The 26,091-nt window shown below is 47.7% G+C and overlaps 1 protein-coding gene across 4 annotated transcripts in view; it reads left to right on the top strand.

Annotated features, from left to right (window-relative positions):
* The first annotated feature begins 15,625 nt into the window (after positions 1 to 15,625).
* MYO18A (myosin XVIIIA) overlaps positions 15,626 to 26,091 on the top strand; it is a 102,952-nt gene continuing 92,486 nt past the window's right edge. For 2 of the 4 annotated variants that reach the window (XM_049636708.1, XM_049636706.1), the window contains exon 1: positions 15,646 to 15,839. The gene's annotated coding sequence lies outside the window, so the exon portion shown is untranslated. Of the gene's footprint in view, positions 15,840 to 26,091 lie in introns of all 4 variants that reach the window. The other 2 variants (XM_049636704.1, XM_049636705.1) reach the window with 2 other exon arrangements.

Raw genomic sequence — 26,091 nt, 5'->3', positions numbered from 1 at the left:
CTCAAACTCACAGACCGCGAGATCATGACCTGAGCCGAAGTCGGCCGCTTAATCGACTGAGCCACCCAGGCGCCCCTATATTTATTTATTTTTGAGAGACAGAGAGAGACACAGCATGAGCAGGGGAGGGGCAGAGAGAGAGGGAGACACAGAATCCGAAGTAGGCTCCAGGCTTTGAGCTGTCAGCACAGAGCCCGACTTGGGGCTCGAACCCATGAACCGTGAGATCATGACCTGAGCCAAACTCGGTCGCTCAACTGACTGAGCCACCCAGGTGCCCTGTATCTTCTTCTATTTATACTGAGTACCTACCAGGTGACAGGTACTAAGTAAGGGTGTTTTAGCTCCCTTTGTTTATCTAATTTTTTTAAGTTTATTTATTTATTTTGAGAGAGAGAGAGAGTGAGCATGAGCAGGGGAAGGGCAGAGAGAAAGAGAGAGAGATAGAATCCCAAGCAGGCTCTGCATTGACAGCTTGGAGCCCGATGAGGGGCTTAAACTCACCAACTACTAGATCATGACCTGAGTTAAAACCAAGAGTCAGATGCTTAACCGACTGAGTCACCCAGGCGTCCGGAGATCTAAATATTTTTGTGGTAAAATATAACATACAGTTTACCATTTTAACCATTTTGAAGTTTACACTTCAGTGGCATTAAGTATATTCACAATGTTGTGCAGCCAGCACGGCTGTCCGTTTCCAGAACATTTTCTTGATCCCACACAGTAACTCTGTACCCATTAAACAATAATTCCCCATTCATCCCTCCCCCCTCGGCCCTGGAATCCATTCTGATTTCTGCCTCTGGGAATTTTGGGCAAGCAGATTTTTATTTTTATTTGTTTATTGAAAATTTTTATTTATTTTGAGAGAGAGAGAGAGAGAGAGAGAGAGCGAGCATGAGTGGAGGGGCAGAGAGATAGAGAGAGACAGAAAATCCCAAGCAGACTCTGAGCTGTCAGCACAGATTCCGCTTTGGGGCTCATATTCACAACCCATGAATTCATGACCTGAGCTGAAAGCAAGAGTCAGACGCTTAACCGACTGAGCCAGCCAGGTGCCCCATGCAGCTTTTTGAATATATAATCTACCAAGCATCACTATGTCTCTGCAATTCCGTAATCTGCAATCTCTACTTCACAGATGGGAGGACTGCCCCCGAAGGTAAGTAAACTGCATCACACTCGCGTAATTAGCAAACGACAGAGACAGGATTTAAACCCAGACCTCGCTCTCATTCATCCAATAAACGTATATCAAGCACCTAATTCGTGTTGAGCATAGGAGCAGTGACAAATAAGATATTGTCCCTGTCACCAAATGATTCCCATCTAGTAATTGAGGTAAGTTTTTATGTAAATAAATGTGATTTTATGTAAATAAATGGAAATGACAGACATTATGTACAGCAGTCAATGCACTGAGTATGAGACCAGAGTGTAGTCAGTCCTTCCCGGGATAAGGTCAGGTAAATTTCTTAGTGAAGGTACTGCTTGAGCTGAATGTTGAAAGATAAGAATTAGCTGGAAGGGCAGTGGGGCTGGAGAGGCAGAAGGAACACGGTGAGTAATTGCTCAGAAGCATGAAGCTGCCTGGATGTGTTAGATTTCCAGGAATTCTGAGGGCTGAAGGGTAGGAAGGGCCCAGATGGGGTTGGAGGTGTAGACAAAGGCCTTATCAGGGAGGGTTTATGCCATCCCAGGGGGGGCGGGCTTTATCCTGAGGGCAATGGGTGGCTTGGAGGGTTTTAAGCAGGGTAATGAAATGATGATTTAGAAATGCAGCCATTGAGTGGGTAGACCAGAGGGCCAAAACTGGAGGCAGAGAGGATTCCCAAGGACTATAACAATTCTGGGGAGAGAAAAAGTCCAGATAAAGTCTGGACTAAGGCTATGCCATGGACTAATGAGAAGGCAATGGATGTGGGAGATATTAAGGAGGTAGCTTTTAGGGGATTCAGTCAGCAGTTAGAAGTGGATAGGAGGGGTGCCTGGGTGGCTCAGTTGGTTGAGAATTTGACTCCTGATTTCAGCTCAGGTCATGATCCCAGACTTGTGGGATTGAGCCCACCTCAGGCTCCACGCTCAGCGCAGGGTCTGCTTGAGATTCTCTCTCCCTTTCCCTCTGCCCCTCCCTAACTCGTGTCCTCTCTCTCTCTCTCAAGTTAAAAAAAAAAAGAAAAGAAAAAAAATTAAGTGGATAGGAAGCAAAAGGGAGGAATTATGGGTAACAACCAGGATTCTGACTTGGGTAATGGTGCTATTCACCAAGACAGGAAGAAGAGTAGGTTTGGGAGAAAGATAAAGATACCTAACATTCCCGGCACCTGGCCGGCTCAGTCCGTAGAGCATGAAGCTATTGATCTCAGAGTTGTGAGTTTGAGCCCCACGTTGGGTGTAGAGATTATTCAAAAATAAAATCTTAAACACACACACACACACACACACACACACACACAAAATGTAATACTCATGAAACAATATGCACCAAACACTTCTCTTAGTCCTTTGCATGTATTAACTCAGATAACCCATACAACTCCATGAGGTAAATACTGTTAGTGTCTCCATTATGCAAATGAGGAAACAGAAGCAGAGAGAGATTAAGCAACTTGCCCAAGATCACACAGTTCTGGGGACATCTAAATCCAAAACAGTGCTGTGGCCACAATACCACTCCTTCCCAAGGGAACAAGTTGAATCCAGACATGCTGAGTTGGAGATGCTTGTGGCTATTCTAAGAGACCACTTCCTCCAGGATCAGCAAGAGGTTGAACTTACCTCCAGGAGAGTTGAGGAACAGGCAAGTTGACCAGCCAGGGAGATAAGAATCAAGAGGGTCTGGTTCTTTGAAAGTTAAGGGGAGGTGGGGGCGGGGGAGGGGGTGTTCCAGTGGCAGCTCCAGGAATCTGTTTAGGAGGAGATTAGGGAAGTCAATCAAGTCAGTGGCAAAGGCTGGGGTCCTGTCTTGACCCTGGGTTTACACCATAAGCATGCCACTGCTCTATTTAGGTTGTATATGTATTTGGGAGGCTGAAAGAGGGTGCTGACGGAGGTAGTGGGTGTAAATGCCCCCCAAACTGTGCCTTGGAAATATTTGCAGTAATTCCTGAGATCAGAAGCAACAGAAATATAGGGGCGCCTGGGTGGTTCAGTAGGTTAAGCGTCCAACTCTTGATTTCGGCTCAGGTCATGATCTCACAGTTCATGGGTTTGCACCCTGCTTCGGGCTCTTCGGGGAGCCTGCTTGGGATTCTTGCTCTCTCCTCCTCTCTGTTCCTCCCCACTTGTGCTCTCTCTCTCTCAAAATAAAGAAATAAACTTTAAAAAGAAATTAAAAGAAAAAAAAGAAGTAACAGAAATGTAAACTGAGATGAGATATTTGCAACACGATGCCTTTAAGGAACATCCATTGGGCAAGGCCAGGGGCTGTAAGACCTCTCTCTTCCAAACCCTGGCATGGTGACCAAAAGTCATAGGTCACCCTGGAACCTGGAGAAAAAGCAACCTAAGCCAAGAATAGTCTGCTGTAGCACCTTGGGGGAAACATGCCTCGTGCTACGTAGGTCTGAAAAAAATGCCCTGGAAGGTTCAAAAGCCCATTTAGTTAGGAACCTTTCAGCGGAAGCCCGATTGCAGCGTAAGCGTGCAGATGGTCTTGGTTAATGTGGGGTTGCATCAGGGCTCCTTGTGAGAGTCGCTGCTTCCGTCCCTTCTTCCTCAGTGTCCTTTTCTCTGCCAGCTCGTCTTCTTGTCCTTGTCAGGCAGCGAGTGGCACGCCTGGGCGGCAGGCACAGATGGAACCGGAGCTCTCTGCTGTGATCCAGAAATAGTCATGCAAATGTCTGGCTGCCGGGGCTCTATGTCTTCACCCCTTTCCTTCCCTATTCCTACCCCGACATCCATTAATTGTTTAAGGTGGCTCATTGGCCCCCTGGCCACAGGGACCCAGGCTGCGGCTCCTGGGGTGTTCTCACTTCCTAGAGGGACAGTTCTTGGTGGCAGAGAGGAATCTCCCCAAATGCCTTGGGGCTGCAGCCCAGACTCCAACGCTGAGGTCAGACAGGGTTATCTCCATCTCCGTTGTCACAATGTGCTGAGGACCTTTTGTGGGGCTGGCCCTCCTGGTGGGGCCATACCGTCTGTTTAGGTTTGATGTTCCTTAGTTTCACTGACATTCCTACCCCTGGCCCACTAGCACTGACCTCGGTGTTTCCAGGGCCAGGGAGATGATGATGTACTTGAACTTCAAGTTCAGGGTGGGGGTGGGATACTTCCTCCTGAACCCGGTGGAGCTGAACCACTTGGGCTCCTTCCCCTGTTTGTGGCCCAGCAGCTGCCACTCCTGGGGGTGGCCTGCCCGTCCTCCCCTGCTCTACTCTGATGAGGACAGGACTGGGCTCCATGTTTCCTCCAGCCGGTCGGTGCCTGGACAGTTCAGGCCCCAGCACAGACCTCTGCCCAACGGTGAGTGACACCTGGCTCAAGGTAGCAGCAGAGACCTGAGATCTTACTGGGAAGGGCCACCTGGTGAAAAATCCTGCCATTGACGTACCTCTCCTGCTTGATCCTTGAGGGTGGGGAACGTGGAGGGAAGTGGGGAACCGTGCTTCCTCCTGAAGGCATTACCTCAATAGACACAGTATAATGAAGGGATCAGAAGCAAGGTGACTGGAGGCAGGCTGCCCAAGTTCGAATCCCAGCTCTGCCATTGCCGTGTAATTTTGGATGAGTTGCTTAACCCCTCTGTGCCTCAGTTCCTTTACCTGGAAAATGGGAATAATAATAGATCCTGCCTCGTAAGAACGCTGTGAGGATGAGATGAATTTATACATGTAAAGGGCTTAGTAGTAGTAGAGAGTCATAGGGAACATCGGCTGCCATGTTAACCTTAGCTGTCTAGGGCATTGCTTGCTGCCCGGTCCACCCAGAACTGGATGAATGGGCAACTCCTCCCTCACCTGCTCCTACGGCTGTTGGTAGCTGTGTCCCCACACGAGTCTTTTCTTCTGTGTCTCTCCTATACCTGTCCCCTCCTGCTGGTCCCGACAACATCCTTCTGGCACAGACTTGCATACTCATTGCCCTGCTACTGCTGAATGTGCCCGCGCTGCCCCCTCCCTCCATTGCAACCCGTACGTGATTACCACCTGAAGCTCCTGAGCTTGGCATCCAGCGCCTTCCATGAGCCAGCCCAGACCTCCCTTTCCAACCTTGTCATTCGCCCTTTCCCAGGCCAGCCACATCAGGACCTGTGCCCCAGACCTGCACCAGATCCCTCCCACCCTTTGCCCCTCCTGGGCAGCTTCGACCTCGTAGGCTTCAGAGCCAAACTAATCCTGCTCAGCTATGTGACCTTGGGCAAGCTGCTTGGTGTTTTGAAGTTCAATTTCCTTCCGTATAAAAAAAAGGGACTAATAGGGGTGCCTGGGTGGCTCAGTCGGTTGAGCATCCGACTCTTGCTTTCGGCTCAGGTCATGATCCCAGGGCCGTGGGATGGAGCCCCGTGTTGGGCTCCTTGCTGAGCGTGGAACCTGCTTAACATTCTCTTTCTCTCTCTCTCTCTCTCAAAACAAAAGGGACTAATAATACCTACGTACTAGGTTGTTGTGAGGATTCAACGAGACAATATAAATAAAGTACTGGGCACACAATGTCCCTCAGCAAGCAGTGGATGCTGTGATTATCATAAATTCTACAATTATGGACTCAAACCCTACCTTCTTTCTATGAAGCCTTCCTCGACCCCGCCTCTGTTTTGTTGTTTTTTGTTCCTCTGAGCCTCCTCGAAGACTCCATCTGATACTTAGTCATGCACTGTTTTGTGACTTCCCTTTACTGCCGCCTGGAGCTGTTATTTAAATCCATCCTGCTGCAACTTTGCAAGTGTCTCCAGCTGGGCTTTGCACCTCCGTGGCAGACAGGATAGCAATGGGGTGCTTTGTATGGAATGGGGGCTCACTCATACACACTGATTTAATTTTGTTTTGATCTTTAGGACAGAATGAGGCGTGGGTCCAGACAGGGCGTGTCGGAAAACCAGGAGAGATGGGCCTTCCTCCACCTCCTTCCACAACTTGGGCCAATCTTAACAATCCTTCAATAGCTAAGTTCTTCCCAAGGTCTAATTAGAGTCCTGCTTGCTGTAGTGGAAGCTGTTTTCCTCGGGCCTCGGGCTATTGATGCCTAGGTCCTGAGAGGAGAGGTAGCCAATAGCCTTTTGGGTGATGCAGAGAAGCCTGGGTTCTATCCTATAGGCCAGGGCTCAGCAAACTATAGCCCTCGGGCCCCAATCTGGTTCACCACCTGTTTTTATAAATAAATTTGTATTGGAACACAGTCATACCTATTTGTCTTTATATCGTCTGTGGCTGCCTTTGTGCTATAGTCGTGGAGTTGAGCAGGTGAGGGTAAAGCCTAAAATATCCGCTATCAGGCCCTTCACAGAAAAAGTTTGCTGGTCCCTGTGCTAGGCCATCATTGGGAGCCTCTGAAGAATTCCAAGCCAGGGAGGGAGTGACAGGATCGTATGTGTATTTTAGAAGGATCCTTCTGGCAGCCAGGCATATGGAAGACAGGTTGGAATGAGAAAGCTGTTGCAATTGTCCAGACGACAGCTGACGAGGCCTGAACTAAGACGAAGGCAGTGGAGATAAACAGTGCAGATTGGAAAGCTATTTGTGGAGTAGATCTGGATGCCTGAGTGGATGGGGGCAGAGGGAGGAGGAGGCAAGGAGAACGCACTGTTGGCTCCCCTACCAAGGATTAGGGTCATCAGCTGAAGGGAGGAGTCATCGAGGAAGGTTGTACATCTGGCTCTGGACATGATTCATTTGGGATGTTTGCACGAGATGGTGAAAGCTCCAGGCTAGCCTCTAGAGTGATGTCTGCCGTGGACATTTGAGACTTATCTGTTGTGTGGGAGTGTTTATTGTGGTAAAATATGAATAACATAATATTTACCATTTTAACTATTATAAAATTTTTTTTCTTTAATGTTTATTTATTTTGGAGAGAGAGAGAGAGAGTCAGAGAGAGACAGAGCATGAGTGGGAGAGGGGCAGAGAGAGAGAGGGAGGCACAGAATCCGAAGCAGGTTTCAGGCTCTGAGCTGTCGGCACAGAGCCAGATGTGGGACTCGAACTCACGAGCGAGATCAAGACCTGAGCTGAAGTCGGACACTCAACCAACTGAGCTAACCAGGCACCCCCCATTTTAACCATTTTTAAGTGTACAATTCAGTGGCATTAAGTTCATTCACAATATTGTACAAATATCACCACTCTCCATTTCCAGAACTTTTTCATCATCCCCAACCAAAACATGTACCCATTAAATAATTACTCGCCATTCCTTCCCTCCATCAGCCCCTGGTAACCTCTATTCTACTCTCTGTCTCTGTGAATTTGCATATTCTATATACCTCATATAAGTGGAATCATACATTATTTGTCCCCCGTGTCTGATTTCTTTCACTTAGCATAATGTCCTCAAAGTTCAATTACATATGGCTGAATAATATCCCACTGTATGTAAATGTCACATTTTGTTTATCCGTTCATCTATGGATGGGTGGGTTCTTTTTATATTCTTACACTTTTAGTAAAGACAATCATATTTCTGATGTCTTAAAGTGTCATTTTAGAGACAACGGGACACTATGTGCCTCCTGTGAAAAGAAGATTATACCATCTATGAAGTATTCTTGCCAAAAAAATTAAATTCAAATCTGTCCAAGCCTCTAGATGTACCTACCAATTTATAGGAAATACAGAGATCAGAGCATCATAGTAAACTATCCTATGGGGATTCAATCAGCAAAGTCCAGACTGTGAAAAATTTATAGGATAAATGACCTAGTTTCTTCAACAAATAAATTGCAGGAAGAAAAAAGAAAGAAAAAAGTTTAGATTAAAAGATACTTAAAAGTTTTCAGCTTACTGAAACATGTGGATCTTGATTCAAACAAACAAACAAGCAGTTTTTTAAAAAAGACATTAATGGAGACAATTAGAAATTTGAACACTGATTATTTGACAATACTAAGCAATTATTGTTTATTTATTTAAAAAATTTTGGGGGGGGCACCTGGGTGGCTCAGCCGGTTGAGCGTCCAGCTTCGGCTCAGGTCATAATCCCACAGTTCCTGAGTTCGAGCCCCACATCAGGCTCTGTGCTGACAGCTCAGAGCCTGGAGCCTGATTCAGATTCTTTGTCTCCCTCTCTCTCTGCTCCTCCCCTGCTTATGCTCTGTCTCTCTCTCTCTCTCCTTCAAAAATAAATAAAAACATTAAAAAAAATTTAAAAAGGCGCCCCTTTTGGAGGGCATCCCTGGGTGGCTCAGTTGGTTGAGCGTCTGACGCTTGACTCTGGCTCAGGTCATGATCTCACGATTCATGGGTTTGAGCCCCACGTCAGGCTCTGTGCTGACAGCTCAGAGCCTGGAGCCTGCTTCGGATTCTGCGTCTCCCTCTCTCTCTGCCCCTTCCCTGCTCATGCTCTCTCTGTCGCTCTCTGTCTCGCTCTCTCTGTCGCTCTCTGTCTCTTTCTCTCAAAAATAAATAAACATTAAAAGATTAAAAAAATTAAAAAAATAATTTTTTTAACATTTATTTATTTCGAGAGTGTGCATGCACAAGTGGGGGAGGGGCAGAGAGAGGGAGACAGAGGTTCCTAAGTGGGCTCCACGCTGACAGGAGAAAGCCCGATGTGGGGCTCAAACTCACAAACTGCGAGATCATGACCTGAGCAGAAGTCAGTTTCTTAACCACTGAGCCACCCAGGCACCCTTTAGGTGATTATTGTTTAAAATCTTTAGGTGTGACAATGGTATTGTGGTTTTGTTTTTAAAATAATCCTTATCTTTTAGAGATTTATACTAAAATCTTTTCAGATGAAATGATATGATATGTGGGAATTGCTTCAAAACTCTACTGGGTAGGGATGCCTGGGCTCAGGTTATGATCTCAAGGTTCCTGAGTTCAAGCCCCGCATAGGGCTGTCTGCTATAAGCACAGAGTCTGCTTCAGATCTTCTGTCCCCCCCCTCTGTCTGCCCCCTCCCCCTCAAAAATAAAATAAACATTAAAAAAAATCTCTACTGGGTAGGAGGGAGTATAGTTGAAACAAATTTTCCTTGAGTTGGAAGCTATTGAAGTTGTGCAATGGATACTTGGGGCAGGGGTGGGGGGGCGGGGATGGTGTGTGTTATATTATTGTTTAGTTTCGTATGTGTTTGAACTTTCCTCAAATAAAACATTTGCATGTCATATCAGAGATTTGCTCCTTTATTTTGGACTGAACTTCTGCAAGTACTGTCTTCTAAGAATTTAGATTTAAGGGGCGCCTGGGTGGCTCAGTTGTTATGCATCTGACTTTGGCTCAGGTCATGAGCTCACAGTTGGTGAGTTCAAGCCCCCTTCCGGTGAGCCCCACTTCAGGTTGAACCTGGCTTCAGGTGAGCCCCGCTTCCCTCTCTCTCCCTCTCTTTCTGTGCCCCTCTCTCAAAAAAAAAAAAAAAAAAAAAAAAAGGAAAAAGAATTTAGACTTAAGTTTCCTGGAGAGCATTCTCCACCCACACTCCAAGCCTCGAAGCAAAGAAATAAAGGATCTTAAGCTAATAAATGCGTTTTGAGGGAAAATATTCAAGGTGTGCCTTTGTCATCTGAATAGCACTTGTTATCAGGCAGATTTGTAATTCTGTGGGCTTTTTAAAAAAGCTGGCTTGCTTATCTGCGACCCTTTTTGGACGACCATGGTATGGTAGTTTGCCACCATAACAGTCTCATCTCACATGTCATTTGCCATTTCTCGTAAGCCTCACAATAACTCTGTGACCTACATACTATTATTAGCCCCCATTTTACAGATGAGGAACTAAAGGTTCAGAGAGATTAATAAGGGCTAACATCTGTTAACCACTTACTATGTATCAAGTACTGGGTTAATTGCTTTAAATGAGTTTGCTTGTTCTATCCTCTCATACCCTTGTGAGGCAGGCATTGTTATTATCCCCTTTTTATAGAGGAGGAAATTGAGGCGTAAGGAGGCTAAGGAATTTGCTAGCAGCTGCTAGACCAAGTGTCCTCTCCGGCTGTGTGGCTCCAAAGCCCATGCGCTTTCCACTGCACCCGGGACACAGCCCAACAGAGTGTGATCCGAGCAAGCATTCCAGGCTCTGCTATGTATTAGTCACGTGGCCTCGGGCAGATTATTTCACCTTCCTAAGCCTGGTTTCTAATCTGTAAAATGGGGGTAATAACAGCACTGACTGCATAGTAAGGGCTCCGCTGACGTAAGCGACTGTTATCACCAGGTTTCTCTCTGAGGGGGATCCTTGATTAAAGTCAGATTGCTTTAGAAGCTCAGGAATCTTCTGGGGGAAAAAAAAACTGGCCTTTCCACGGTCATCTGGGCTATTTTATGTGGACACCCCTCTGACATTTTTCTACAAGGGGGAGAGAGGTGCTTTACTTTCACACAGAGCCCTGGCAGGGATTACTTCTTTGGGAAGTAAAAGACTAAAAACCATGAGACCATGAGCCCACCAGTCATTGTGGATGTTATCTTGGTGTTTCAAACCTACCCGGTCTCTGAAACTGCTTCCTGGGTCAGGCTAGAGGAGCTCTTAAGAATACCCAGTGCTAGGGGGTGCTTGGGTGGCTCGGTCAGTTGGGCGTCAGCCTTTGGCTCAGGTCACGATCTCACAGTTTGTGAGTTCAAGCCCTGCATCAGGCTCTGTGCTGACAGCCTGGAGCCTGCTTTGGATTCTGTGTCTCCCTCCCTCTGCCACTCCCCTGCTTGTGCTCTGTCCCTCAAAAATAAATAAACATTAAAAAAAAGAATACTCTATACTACCCCAACAGTGCCTAGATGTGGACACACATAAACAAAACATTTTTTTTAAGTTTGTTTATTTATGGGGTGGGAAGGGCAGAGAGGGAGAGAGAATCCCAAGCAGGCTTTGCACTGACAGTGCAGGGTTTAAACTCACGAACCTCGAGATCATGACCTGAGAAATCAAGAGTCAATCGCTCAACCAACTGAACCACCCAGGTGCCCCCAAAAGATACATGTTAATATGCCTATTCATTCACTGTCATGTTGTAGGGGGAAGAACATGGGCTTTGGAGCCTTGGGGACCTCAGCTTGAATCCTGACTCTGTCACTTGCAGGCTGTGTACAAGTCACAAATCTGTCTGTGCTTCAGTTTCCATAGCTATGAGTTAGGACAGATGTGAATAGTAAAGCTAATAGTTATAGAATGCTTACTATGTGCTGGACACTCTTCTTTTTATATATTAGCTCATTTCATTATTTCAAACTTAAGAAATTTCATTTTTATTTTTATTTGAGAGAGAGAGAGAGAGCAGGGTGGGTAGAGGGGCAGAGAGAGAGACAGAGAGAGAGAGAGAGAGAGAGACAGAATTCTAAGCAGGCTCCACACCTAGCACGGAGCCCAGTGTGGGGCTCTATTCCATGATCCTGGGATTATGACCTGAGCCAAGATCAAGAGTTGGATGTTCAACTGATTGAGATACCCAGGCTCCCCCAAGAAACTTTATTTTTAAAAGTAATTTTAGGTTTATAGCAAAATGGGGCTGAAAGTGCAGAGTTCCCGTATACCCTCTGCCCCAACACAGGCACAGCCCCCCCCCCCCCCCCCCCCCCCCACCGCGTGCCATCAACATCCTGCACCACGGTGGTACATTTGTTATAGCTGATGAACTGATATTGGCACACCATCATCACCCAAAGTCTATAGCTTACATTACGGTTCACTCTTGGTGTTGTACATTCCACAGGTTTGGACAAATGTGTAATGACATGTATCCATATCATATCGTTTCACTGCCTGAAAAATCCTCTGTGCTCTGCCTATTCATCTCTCCCTTCCTCCAGCCCCTGACAACCACTGATCTTATTATTGTCTCCATAGCTTTGCCTTTTCCAGAATGTCATAGAGTTGAAATCATACAGTATGGAGCCTTTCCAGATTGGTTTCTTTCACATAGTAATAGTTATTTAAGGTTCCTCCTTGCCTTTTCATGGCTTGGTAGCTCATTTCTTGTTAGTGCTGAATGATATTCCACTGTCTGGATCTACCACAGTTTATCCATTCAGGTACTGAAGGATGTCTGGGTTGCTTATATACTGGCAATTATATTAAAGCTGTTACAAACATCTGTGTGCAGGTTTTTGTGTGGATAGAAGTTTTCAGTTCCCATGTGGGCAAATAACAAACAGTGAAATCTCTGGATCAAATGGTAAGAGTATATTTAATTTTGTAGGAAACTGCGAAACTGTCTTCCACAGTGATTGTACCATTTTGCACTCCTACCAGCAATGAATGAGAGTTCCTGTTGCTCCACATGCCTGTGAGCATTTCGTGTTGTCATTGTTCTAGATTGGGGCCATTCTAATAGGTGGGCAGTGATATCTCACTGTTGTTTTAATCTGCATTTCCCTATGACATATGACGTAGAGTATCTTTTCAAATGCTTATTTGCCATCTATATGTCTCCTTTGGTGAAGTGTCTGTTCGAGTCTTTGGACCATTTTTAAATAGGACTGTTTGCTTTCTTATTGTTGAGATTTAAAAGTTCTTCATATATTTCTGACAACCGTCCTTTATCAGATGTGTCTTTTGTAAATTTTCTCTCCCAGTCTGTGGATTGTGATCTCTTAGTATTGTCTTTTGCAGAACAGGTGTTTTTAATTTTTAAGAAGTCCAGCTTATCAATTTTTTCTTTCATGAATCATGCCTTTGATGTTGTATGTAAACAATCATCACCATGACATTGGTTGTAGCAACATCTTTTCTAGATCTGTTTCCTGAGGCAAGGGAAACAAAAGCAAAAATAAACTATTGGAACTACATCAAAATAAAAGTTTTACACAGCAAAGCAAACAATCATTGAAACTAAAAGACAACCTAGTAAATGGGAGAATATATTTGCAAATGACATATCCAATAAAGGGTTAGTATCCAAAATACATAAAGAACTTATACAATTCAACACCAAAAACCCCCAAATAATCTAATTCAAACATGAGCAGAAGACATGAACAGACATTTCTTCAAAGAAGGCATCCAGATGGCCAACAGACACATGAAAAGATGCTCAACATCACTCATCATCAGGGAAACGCAAATTAAAACCACAATGAGATACCACCTCATACATGTCAGAATGGCTAAAATAGAAAACACAAGTGTTGGCAAGGATGTGGAGAAAAAGGAATCTTCATGCACTGTTGGTGGGAAAGCAGACTGGTACAGTCACTCCAGAAAAACAGTATGGTGGTTCCTCAAAAAATTAAAGATAGAACTACCGTATGATCCAGTAATTCCACAATTGGGTATTTACCCAAAGAATAGGAAAACATTCATTTGAAAAGATGTATGGTCCCCTGTGTTTATTGCAGCATTATTGACAATAGCCAAATTATGGAAGCAGTCCCAGTATCCATCAATAGATGAAATGGATAAAGAAGAGGTGGGTACATATGTAAAATGGAATATTACTCAGCCTTAAAAAATTAAATGTTGCCATTTGCAACAACGCGGATGGATCTAGAGGGCATAATACTAAGTGAAATAAGTCAGAGAAAGACGAATACCATATGATGTCACTGATAGGTGGAATTTAAGAAACAAAACAAACAAAGAAAAAGAAGAGACAAACAAAAAACCAGACTCTTCACTACAGAGAACAAACTGACGGTTACGAGAGGGGGGGAGGGCGGTGAGGGAAGTATGTGATGGGGATTAAAAGTACACTTCTCATGAAGAGAACTGAGTAATGTACACAATTGTTGAATCACTGTATTATATACCCAAAAGTAATATAACAGTGTATGTTAACTATGCTGGGATTAAAATTTTTTAAAAATCATTACCATACCCAAGGTCATATAGGTTTCCATCTATGTTATCGTCTATCCGTTTTATAGTTCTGTGTTTTACATCTAGGCCTATGATCCATTTCAATTTTCGTAAAAGATGCGAAGTCTTTGTCTAGATTCGTTTTCTTGCCTATGGATATGCAGTTGTTCCAGCATCATTTGTTGAAAAGACCAAATTCATTTTTTGTTTTTTGTCTTTAAAGATTTTATTTGTAAGCCATCTCTGCATCCAACATGGGACTCGAACTCACAATCTCAAGATCAAAAGTTGCACACTCCACCAGCGGACCCAGACAGCCACCCCAAGACTAAACTCATTTGATTTTCAGTATAAACTTTGAGGCAGGCACTGTTATTTATCCCCATTTTTCAGATAAGCAAACTGAGTCATAGAGTGGTTTTGTAAATTGCCCAGGGCAACACAGCTAGGACTTGACAGGGATTTGAATTCAGGTAACCTGACTCCAGAGTCCATGCACTCGGTCGCTATCTATAATAATAGTCCCTTGTCATAGGTTTGTTGTGAGGAATGGAGAGTGTGTGTATCACATAGTAGGTGCTCAGGAAGCGGTAGTGATAGTATTGTCCAACCCAGCCTCCAAGGTTTCACTCAATGTCATGTCCTCATCCTAGGGATGACAGTGTGGTGTACCCTCCTGCAGTCACAGCTCACTTCTGTGTGAGTTCTCTGGAAAGAGGTTCTATGTCTGATTTCTCAGTGTCCCCCGGAGTGCCTGGGGCTGCACCTGGCGCTCAGCAGCCTCTCAATAAAAATTTGTTTAATCGAGTTTGGGTGGCACACTATTCCTCTATCCAAAATGTACATCCTGGGTGTGGTCTATTCCTCAGGATCTCCCAGCTCTTACTCACCTCTTTGCTCCTGAGCCCCCTTGCTCTAACCTTCCCTGATCTGTCAGCTTCGGCCCCCTCTGTCTGCAGAAATTCTTGGTTGGGCTAACTGTGGAGGCAGCTGCTCTTGTCTGCTACACCCTTCTTCCCGCACCATGCAGTCAGTTTCTTCCACATTCTGGGGTATCCCACTCCAGTATGCACACTGCCTGTAGAAGCATCCACCTCTCCATCTCCAAACTCAAGATATAGCACCTACCTTGGAAGACTGGTCTCTAAACACCTCTGACCTCTCCCAGGACACCTATAATCCTTTCCTGGGTAAACATCTCACTGGATGAGGACATGACAGGACCTGTAAACCAAGAAGCTTCTGAAAGGTGTTAATCTTATTAGCATCGTTGGACTCCTTTGGGGACTGAGTGATCACCGCTGAGGGCTGCGTCTCCTGGGCCCCAGTACACCCCTCAGGCAGCTGCACTTGAGGCAGGGCTCTCTCAGACCAAGCTACCACCCTGGGGAGTACATTCCGCGAGTGCCACCCTGGACATGCGGGCAGTGTCTGCTTCGGCCTAAGCCATCTGGCACCATCGAGCAGCGCCCTATGTCTGCCCCTGCAGAGCCACCCTGGGAAGATGTGACCAGCAAGACTCGAATGCGTCCTCCGCACAGCACTGCCCTGGGCAGCACCCTCTCGGACACAGCCAGCGCGCGGAGTCCAGTGCCGGCCTTGGAAGGAACCTGTTCTATACATGCGGGCACGGTGCCTGCCCTGGGCGTGCCCAGCGGCCTCCGGCGCCCAGCGCAGACGGGAGCTCCAGGCCTCTCGGACGCGGGCAGAAGGCTCCCAGAGCAGCGCCCCGTGCCCGCATGGCCCGTTCTGGAGGCGCGCCCAGGCGCTGCCAGGAAGGCCGGGCGTTTATCCCCGGAGCCGCCAGCAGGGAGCTCCCTTTCGGCTCTGCTCGCGCGGCCGCGGGGGGCGGCGCTGCGCTGCGCCGCGCTGCGCTCCAGCCCGGACCCGGCCGGGGCCGCTGGATGCCGCGTCTCCGCTTCTGCTGCCTGCCGGGCGGGCTCCGGCGGCCGGTGAGCGCGGGGCGGCGGGGGCGGCCGCTCGGGGGCTGCCCGGGCCGGGTGGGGCGGCGGGGCGGGCTCGGGCCGGGAAGGCGGGCGGGCGGCGGGGCCCGCCGGCTCCTCCTCCCCCACTGTCCCCTGGAAGCGGCGGCCCGGACTCCCGGCTCCGGTCCCCGGCCGCGCCGCGGAGCTGGGCGCCCGGGAATGGGGGCCGACAAGGAGGGGCGGGGAGGGGAGCTCCGGCCCCTTGTGCCAGCTCGGGAGCGCGCGGAGGCAGGGCAGGGTGGCCCTCGGTTTAGGGGGATTGAGGGCTGAGGGGAGCCCAGGTGGCCCCGGGCTGCGGGGTGGAGGCTGCAGCCTCCGGGATAGGGGGCTTCTCGGGGCCAGGCCCAGGCCCCCCCCCCCCAGGCCGACCGACCGACCGACCGAGCGAGGCTCCGAGGAAGGCAGCGGGGAAGGCGAGCACCTCCACCGAACCCTTTATCCCTCCCAGCGGCCTTCACCCTTTCACTGCCAGGCCGACAGCGGGCTCCTCTCAAAGGAGCAGCTGCTAGACAGCTGGCAAAACAATGGAGACCCCGCTTCCCCAGGCCCCCTCCCCTTGGGACAGAAGACGGGGGTGAGTGAATGGTAGGCTTTGGAGATTAGGGAGTGCTGCCTGTCCCCTGTGACTGGCTGCTCACCTCACCTTTCCCTGCAAAGGGGTGGGGTGTGTGTGGGAAGGTCGGACAGCCTGCCCCAGGCCTCTGGGAGAGACTGCCCTGACGCCCCGCCCTGCTAACCTGTCATGCCAGTTGTCTCGCCAATGGGGAGGCGAGGTGGTAAGGTTAGCTGCTCCACACCCCTGTGGTGGGGGTGGTGGGGGGTGGGAGTGCGGCTTGGTACCAAGCATGGTGAGGAGTGGGTCATGTTCCTGGCTGAGATAAGGCCTGCAGGGACATAGCACACATTGGGGCTTTGTTGGGGGCAGGGAGGGGGGATGGGGATGTCACCCTGTTGCAAGGCACATGTGTCCTGCTGATTAGTTGGAAAGGCTCCAGCCAGAATGAACGGGGTGTGGGGGGGGGGGGGGGGGGGGAGGCAGACGGTGTGTTTTTTAAGGGTACTGCTTTTGCCTACTCAGCCAACCGGGCATGTATTTGGCAATGTCCTCTTGGTTTGTGTTTGTGCAGAGAGGTTGGGGACAATGCTTCTTGGGAGGAGCTCTCCTGCCTGGAGCCTTCCTGCCCTCTGATGGACTCCCAAAATTATGGAATTGGGTTCCCTCCCCCCCTTCACCTGGCCAGTGATTCAGGCTGGTTTGTGTGGGCTCATTTGTCTTTTGGAGTACCTGGCATGTCTGTTGCTGAGGAGGCCTTGTAATTCCCCATAAGGAGAGTGAACTGCCCGAAGTGTGTATGCACTGGGTCCATGCTGGAAGGGAGGGAAGGTCAACCAGACAGTTAAGAGCAAGATCACCTTTCCATGTTCTTACCAGTTCTGGAGCCCTTTCTTGGGCAGGTCGGTTTCCTGTTGGCATGGCAATGGGCCAGGCCTTGTCTAACTTTCCCCACCCTTTTGGTTCAGAGGCTACTTTCTATTTGGGGATATTGAAAGTTGCTCTCCTGAGGTCTCTGGCTTCCTGACAGACCTCACTGGCTCTTTGTCAATGGCCTGCCACCTCCTCAGCTTCCCCTCTGTCCTTTTGTGATGAGGGCTTTCCAGGAAACATCCTCCTGGTTGCTGGACATGACTAATTATAGATAGCCTCGGGTGGAGGTGTGCTTGTTCCTTTGGGGTTGGGGACATTGGAGTTGGGGCCTCATATTCCAGGAAGACCATGGGGGAAGCTATTGTGTTGGAGGGTTAGGGAAATGAGAAGGATCACAGGTGGGGGTGGAGGGGGGAATGTGGGAGGGATAGAATGAGTGCTGGTGGTCACTTCCTTTGGAAGCTTTGAACTTTGAACACTTGACCTGGTGCCTGGCAGCTCTGAGTATCTAGTTTGTTTACTCTCTGCGGGCCTGGCTCAGGTGCCAGGGTGTGTGCCTAAGGGCTTCCTCCGGTGCCCCTGGCTCTCCTCAGAAGCCCTCACGTGGATTGTGCCCCTCCTGCCTCCTGCCTGGTGCCTCCACCTCATTCCCTGGGAGTCTGGGTAGCCAGCCTGTTGCCTGGAGCCCCCCTCACCGGCCTAGCTTGAGGCTGCTCATTAAAGGGTGCGTGTGTCTTCAGAAATCGGGCCTGAAATGTGCGGGGTCCCCCAGAGGCAGGTACCTGAAGCTGGACTGGGTGGGGCAGCACTGGGGCTAGTGTGAAAGGGAGAATCCACCCTACTCGGGTGGAGCAGGGAGTTAGTTGCTGGAACTCAGGAAGCCCTGATCCGGACTTGGTGTGTCACAGGTCTCCAGAGCAGCACGGCTGCTCTTGCTCCTTCTAAACCAGACGTCTGTCCCCAGCCAGAACCCCCTCACCTGAAGTGGACGCCACAGACGGGAACTAGATCATCCATGTGAGCCGGGTCCTGTTGGTGGCTCTGGGCCCCCGGCCTTGTCCCAGGCCTCTCCCGGGTGTGGTGGGGAAAGGGGAGGGGCTCTGACCTGGTGTAGTTTAAAGTTTCAAGGGTATGGGAGGGCCCAGCCCACCCTGTGCTATGATTAACAGGTTCCCCCAGGACTCAGGCTGGGGGCTTGAAGTTCTACTTTGGGTCAGGCCCTGGGTACTTTAAGATCTGCTCACTGCACCCCATCCCCACCTCCCCATCAGCATTTTCTGAGGTAGCCTGAATTAGAGAGTGTTGTTGGGAGCCGGATTGGGAGGGGTGGGGAGCAGAACTGGAAAGCCTCCACTCCTCTCCCCACCTCACTGTCCTTGAGGTGGGAGTGGTGCGGCTTGTCAATTATCCATATTCCCTTGATGTTTCAAAGAGCCTATAGTCAGGCAGCAGTTTAAACTGAGGGCTGAGGGTTTTACAAGGCCCTTGGCCTTTTCTCTCTGCCAGGTATTTTACCATCGCTTACAGGGGATTATTTTTATTATCCTCTGATATTCAGAGATGTTGGATGATGGGCTCAAGGTCACACAGCAGTTCAGAGGCAGAGCAGGATTTAGAACCTGCAATTTGTAGTTGAGCAGAATACCTCTCCCGGCAAAGGCAAGGGCTCCTGGCCAAGTCTGAACTCTCAGGCCCATGGAGATTTTATAGTTGAAATAGCTGAGGCCTAGAGAGGGACGGGACTTGCTGAAGGTCACACAGAAATTGGGCGGGGGGGGGGGGGGCGGTTAGCGGAGTCTAGCGCCCAGCGGACTGCGGCAAACCCCTCCTGGGGCTGAGGAGGTGCACCTGGAAGATCAGCTGGGGACCTGGCCGCGGTCCTGGCACCTCTCCCGCGTCGTTCCTCCCGGGGCCTGCGGGATCGCTGCGTTCCAGGGGAGACGGTATCTCGGCGGGAGGCGCCACGGGGCTGCGGCTGCACCGGCCAGCTGCCTGGAAGTGCTGAGCGCCGCGGGTTCCAAGGGAGCCGGAGCCGGCGGGCGGTTGGGCCGGCCGGCCGGCTGATGTCATGTGAGAAGCGTGCAGTCGGAGCGAGCACACCTGGAGCTAGATAAGCTCCGTGTGACCTGGTCTTGAGTCACGGGGCGCTGCGGAGCTCTAAGCAAGACCGGCTGGGAGAGGCTCGGGCAGTGGCGGTGGCGGCGAAGGCGACAGGCGTCCCTCTGCGCCGCTCGGCTGGGGCCCCGGCCGGGACGGGACCGGCCAGGTGCTGCTGTTCGAGTCCTGCCTGGTCGCTTTTGCAAACCTTGGTATGGACTGGCGCCGAGAAAGGCCTCTGGGCTGTAGGAAACGGCCGCTTAGGGAGGTCAGAGGCCAAGGAAGAGAGGCCGGCTCTCTTGGGAAAGTATTTCCTTTGTATTTATTTATGAGTGTGGTCTGGGAGTGGGGTGGGGAGGACTGACCCTTTTAAGTGTCCACCCACAGCAGCCAAGTCTGGGCGCCTTGTCTTGGGATTCTAACGTTATAGTTTCCATTTCCTGGGGCTTCTATTTTGCCAGCTGCAGGGTGACCCATTTAAATATGTCCCCACTTAAAGCCACAAGACACTAGTGAGATCTATTTTAACCAAGTCCCCCAAGTCACTGAAACTTTCCTAAGGCATGAGATGGCAAGCCTTGAACTTACAGTTGCAAACTTGGTTTACAGCCTAAATGCTAAGTGGATTGTCAAACCTTTTTTTTTTTCTTTCTAATCTTTTAAAATCACAAAAGTAACATATGCTGGGAAAGGCTATTAGCTAAAAAGCTAAAGTGTTACTACCCCTGTTTGCCTGTACTGCATGGAGAAAACCACAGACAAAATCCTGTAATGGATATTTTCAGGCATTTTTTTTAAAGCTTGTTATATATATCTTATATATAACATATTTATCACATATGCACATATTATTTATTTATATTTACATGCAATATCATGTTTCATAAATATAATTTTACATAAATATTAAAAAAATTTTCTGTAGGAAATAAAGAGCATATAGAAAAGTAGAAGAAATATTATGCATAATCCCACTATCCAAAGCCCTTAGGCCTAGGGGCGCCTGAGTGGCTCAGTTGGTTAAGCGACTGCCTTCGGCTCAGGTCATGCTTTCATGGTTCATGAGTTCAAGCCCCCGTCAGGCTCTGTGCTGACAGCTCAGAGCCTGGAGCCTGCTTTGGACTCTGTGTCTCCCTCTCTCTCTGCCTCTGTCTCTCTCTCTCAAAAAAGAAACATTGAAAAAAAAATAATGAAATAAAACCCCTAGGCCTAGATACACACACACATACACCCCTACCAGCTAAATATTCTCATTGTAAAAAATTAAAACAATATAGATGAAACACAAAGCCATTGACTCTTCTAAAATCTGTCTCTTTCCCAGAGCATACATTTTTCTATGCGTTTGCAAATATTGCACATACATAATCTCCATGAATATATATGCACACATATACATAGTTTTTAAAATTTTAGTAAAAATTATATGGCAACTTGAGTTTTTCGCTTAATATAGAATAGAATCTTTCTAGGTTAGTATATACAAATCTTCATTCTTTAAAAAAATTTTTTTTTAATGTTTATTTTTTATTTTTGAGAGAGAGAGAGCCCAAGTAGGGGAGAGGCTGAGAGAGAAAGGGAGACAGAATCTGAAGCAGGCTCCAGGCTGTCAGCCAGATCCCTATCCGAGGCTCGAACCCATGAACCATGAGATCATGACTTGAGCTGAAGTCGGATGTTTAACCGACTGAATTACCTAGGTGCCCCTTCATTCTTTTTAACTGTCCAGTTCTATAATCTTGCTATTTCCCTAGTGATATGATCTTTGTATTGACAGAATTTTGAATTACAAATAATGATGCAAAGATCAGCCATGTTTATTGTGTGGACATATCTGTAGATGTCCTATATGTAGAATTGCCCAGTCTAGGAATATGTACATTTAAATATTTTCATAGATACCACCAACTTGCCCTTATACCAATTTATACTCCCAACAACACATAGCAGATACCCTGCTTCCTATCTTCTATTTGATTGATGTTATTAATGATGGTAGTTTTTACTAACCTGATAAGTGGACAATAGCATGTCTCTGTTTCATTTCATGTGTCTGTGATATGACTGAGGCTGAATACCTGTTTGTGTTTGTTGGCCTTTCATATTTCTGCATCTATGAATTGCTTGCGTTTTGTCTTCGGCAGTAGCTACATGGGGCCTCTGGACTCGAGCCAGTGTGATCCAGCCTGGCCGTGTGCTCATTGGATTGCCTTCACTTCTTTGGGCTTTACTTTCCACATACAAAGATTCTGTCCAGGGGCGCGTGAGTGGCTCAGTTGGTTAAGCATCGGACTTTGGCTTAGGTCATAATCTCCTGGTTTGTAAGGTCAAGTCCTACACTGGGCTCTGCACTGATAGCATGGAGCCTGCTTAGGATTCTCTCTCTCCCTCTCTCCCTGCCCTTACCCTGCTCATGCATGCATGCTTTCTCTTTCAAAATAAGTAAATAAACTTTAAAAACTTAAAAAAAAAAAAAAGGTTCTGTCTGGCACTAAGATTTTATGTTTAGACTTATTTTAGTCACACTTGGGCTGATAGTCATTTCTGTACTTTATTATTCTGTCTACTGTCCCATTTAGATGATAAGAATGTGCCTTGCTATGATTGGGTACCATTCTTGAGGGCTTACCCTGGGCTAGGTGTTATATGGAGGGCTTATATACCAATTTCATTTAGTCCCCAGGCCTTATGTGGTAGGTACTATTATTTAACAATTTTTTTAATGTTTATTTATTTTTGAGAGAGAGAGCGTGCGAGCGCAAGCAGGGGAGGGGGAGAGAGAGAGGGAAACACAGAATCCAAAACAGGCTCCAGGCTCTGAGCTGTCAGCACAGAGCCCAACACGGGGCTCGAGCCCACCAACCGTGAGATCATGACCTGAGCCGAAGTTGGATGCTCAACCAACTGGAGCCACCCAGGCACCCCTGTTATTGTACTCTTATTATCTCCATTTACAAATGGGAAAACAGAGGCACAGAGGCACTAAGTGACTTTCCCAGGATTGCATAGCTATTACCTCAGAATTGGTCCCATGTTTGCTGCCTGACATCTGAAGCCTAAGCTCTTTCTTAGTTTCATTTCTCTTGCATTTAGTAGGTACTTGATAGATATGGATTGTCCCCAACATTTTATCACAATTTAGAAAAGTTAAAGAATTTTACTGTGAATACCCCTCCCACTTCCTAGATTCTACAATTTACACTTTACTGTCCTCACTTTATCACATATTTATCCCTTGATCCATCCATCAAACCGTCTTAATCTTGGATACATCTCAAAGAAAATTCCAGACATCAGTATACCTTGCCCCAAATACTTTAGTGTATGTATCATTAACTAGACTTCAGTATATGTTTCCAGTTCTTTTTTTCTTTTGAGTGCCTGTTTCACATAATGAAATGCACAAACCTCGTGTGCACTGTTTGATAACTGCTGACACATGTATACAGCTGTCAGCCCAAATCCCTATCAAGGTAATGTAACATGAACATCACTCCAGAAAGTTCCCTCATGCCCTTTCTCAGGCAATGGCCACCCCTACCCGCCTCCCCACCTTCCAGAGGTAATCACGGTTCTGATTTTTTTTCACCACAGGTTAGTTCTGTCTATACATATCTTCCTTGGCTGAGAGTGGGTTTACCTCCTGATAAACCCATTGTAAATTGAAAATATCATAACTCAAAAATGCATTTAATACACCTAACTTGCCAAACGTCATAGGTTAGCCTAGCCTACCTTAATTGTGCTCAGAACATTAATATTAGCCTACAGTGGGGCAAAATCATCTAGCACAAAGCCTATTTTATAATAAAGTGTTGAATATTTCATGTAAACGATTGCACACTGTACTGAAAGTGAAAAACAGGATGGTTGGGGCTCCTGGGTAGCTCAGTTAAGTGTCCAACTCCTGATTTTGGCTCAGGTCATGATCTCATGGTTTGTGGGTTCGAGCCCCATATCTGGCTCTGTGCTGACAGTGCAGAGCCTGCTGGGGATTCTCCCGCTCTCTCTGTCCCTCCCCCGCTTGCACGCTCACTATTTCTCTCTCAAAGTAAATAAACTTAAAAAAAAAACAAAAAAACCCACAATGATTGCGTGGGTACAGAATGGCTATAAGCACATCGGCTGTTTACCCTTGTGATTGTGTGGCCGACCAGGACCACTGCCTGGCATCACAAGAGAACATCCTACTGCATATTGCTAGGTCAGGAGAAGACCCAAATTCAAAATTCGAAGTATAATTTTTACTGAATGCCTATCACTTTCATATGTGCATATTGTAAAGTTGAAAAATTGTAAATCGAACCATTGTGAGTCAGGGACCATCTCTATGTACTGTATGAGCCTCACCAGTATGTACTCTTATGTCAAAGCCTTCTTTTACTGTCACTTGACATAGTATTTTTGGGATTCATCCCTGTTGTATCAGTAGTTGCTTTCTCTTTTTATTGCTGAGTAGTATTCCATTGTGTGAATATGTAAACTGTTTCCCCTGTTGATGAACTGCAAGATGCATATTTGAGTTGAAGGGTCCTTGCCCTTAAAATGCTTTCTGTCTTAAAGTGATAAGGCAGCCGAGTTGAGTCAGTCGATTGTACTTTGCTTTGATCGGGTTAGTAGTAGGGTCAAGATGATATGGGCACATACCCTAATTTTTATATATACCTTTCCTCCACTTAAAATTAGGAAAGGCCTCCTGGAGTAGGATGAGGGGAGAAAGACAGAGAAGGAGGTCAGCAAACTCTAAGGTTGCCTTCACTGGAGAGGGTAAGAGACCAAGGGGAGGCGGGTAGAAACTGCAGCCCAGAGTGAAGAGTGGGAAGATCCTGATGTCATTGCTGCTGGAGACTTTGAACCTGAGGGTGGAAGATGGTGAAAAGTGCAAGATCCACAGGAAGGTGACAGAGCCCAGGTCTCTGGAGACGTGAGCTCTGAGGAGCATAGGAGCGGCTGCACTGTAGGTTTGACCCGGACAGGGAGGTTGCAGGTAGCCCCAGACAGGCTTGGAGGGATGACAGTGGGGAAGGGGTACCTTGTGAGCTGTGTGCCTAACAGTGGCAGGACAGGGATGATGAGGGAAGGGCTGAAATGGACTCAGTCTCCAAAGGCTCCAGGGTTGGGATGAGAGGAGTAACTTTGGCAGAAGGTTAATGAACAACCTGTGTCCACAAGAGACTTAGATATTTGGAATTTTTGAGCGACAAGAGACCAAATCATCCAGTCCAGCCTTGAGCAAAGTGACAGGCTCAAGGTCCCCTAGCGATTTGTTGGCAGATCCAGGCCTAGATACCAGGTCTGCTAACGTTCCTGGCCAGCGCTCTCTCCTGTGCTACTGCTGTGACGGTGTGTGTGGTTCCTGCCTGTCACAACCGCAGCAAGGAGCAAGCTTTTGCCAAGACACGGATTTACATTAAATTACTTCTCAGGGACCTTTCCAGCCCGAAGGTTCTAGAATTCTGGGACCTGTTTTCTGTTGGTACTACACAGGTGTCTGGCTCCCAGCAAAGAGCCAGGGTTGGGGAAGGATAGCAGAGTAAGAACTGAAGACCAAAAGAAGTGTCTTGAGGGGAGAGCATTGTAGGCATTGGGTTCTGCGTGGTTGGGCTGAGGCTGAGGCCAAGATACTCATTTGTGTCCTTCCAGTCCCCAGGGTGGGTTTCTTTCTTCATTTCCCACACAGGTACCCCTGGAGCCATCTTCTTCTTCTTCTTCTTCTTTTTTTTTTAAGGTTTATTTTTGAGAGAGACAGAGACAGAGTGCGAGCAGGGGAGGGGCAGAGAGAGAGAGAGAGAGAGAGAGAGAGACGCACACAGAATCTGAAGCAGGCTCCAGGCTCCAAGCTGTCAGCACAGAGCCAGACGTGGGGCTCGAACTCATAAACTGTGAGATCATAACCTGAGCCGAAGTCAGACGCTCAACCGACTGAGCCACCCAGGCGCTCCTGGAGCCATTTTCTAAATCATCCTTTTACTTTTATTTTATTTTATTTTATTTTATTTTATTTTATTTTATTTATGTTTATTTATTTCTGAGGCAGAGAGAGACAGAGCATGAGTGGGGGAGGGTCAGAGAGAGAGGGAGACACAATCAGAAGCAGGCTCCAGGCTCCGAGCTGTCAGCACAGAGTCCGACGCGGGCTCGAACTCACAAACCGTGAGATCATGACCTGACCCGAAGTTGGTCGCTCAACCGACTGAGCCACCCAGGCGCCCCTAAATCATCCTTTTAAAGGGTGCCTGGGTGGCTCAGTCGGTTAAGCATCCAACTTAGGTCATGATCTAAGGCTCAGGTAATGATCTCACGGTTCGTGAGTTCAAGCCCCACGTCGGGCTCTGTGCTGACATCTCAGAGCCTGGAGCCTGCTTCGGATTCTGTGTCTCCCTCTCTCTCTGTTCCTCCCCTGCTCACACTCTGCTTCTCTCCTTCTCAAAAATAAATAAACATTAAGAATTGTTTTTAATTTTTTAATTTTTATTAAAAAAAATTTTTTTAATGTTTTTATTTATTTTTGAGGGAGAGAGAGACAGCGCATGAGCAGGGGAGGAGCAGAGAGAGAGGGAGACACAGAATTTGAAGCAGGCCCCAGGCTCTGAGCTGTCAGCACAGAGCCCGACGCGGGGCTCAAACTCACGAACCGTGAGACCATGACCTGAGCCGAAGTCGGATGCTTAACCGACTGAGCCACACAGGCGCCCC

This window comes from Panthera uncia, chromosome E1 (genome assembly GCF_023721935.1).
Source record: "Panthera uncia isolate 11264 chromosome E1, Puncia_PCG_1.0, whole genome shotgun sequence".
NCBI lineage: Eukaryota > Metazoa > Chordata > Mammalia > Carnivora > Felidae > Panthera > Panthera uncia.
Note: the sequence above shows the minus strand (reverse complement) of the source record. Positions and strands in the feature narration are given on the sequence as shown.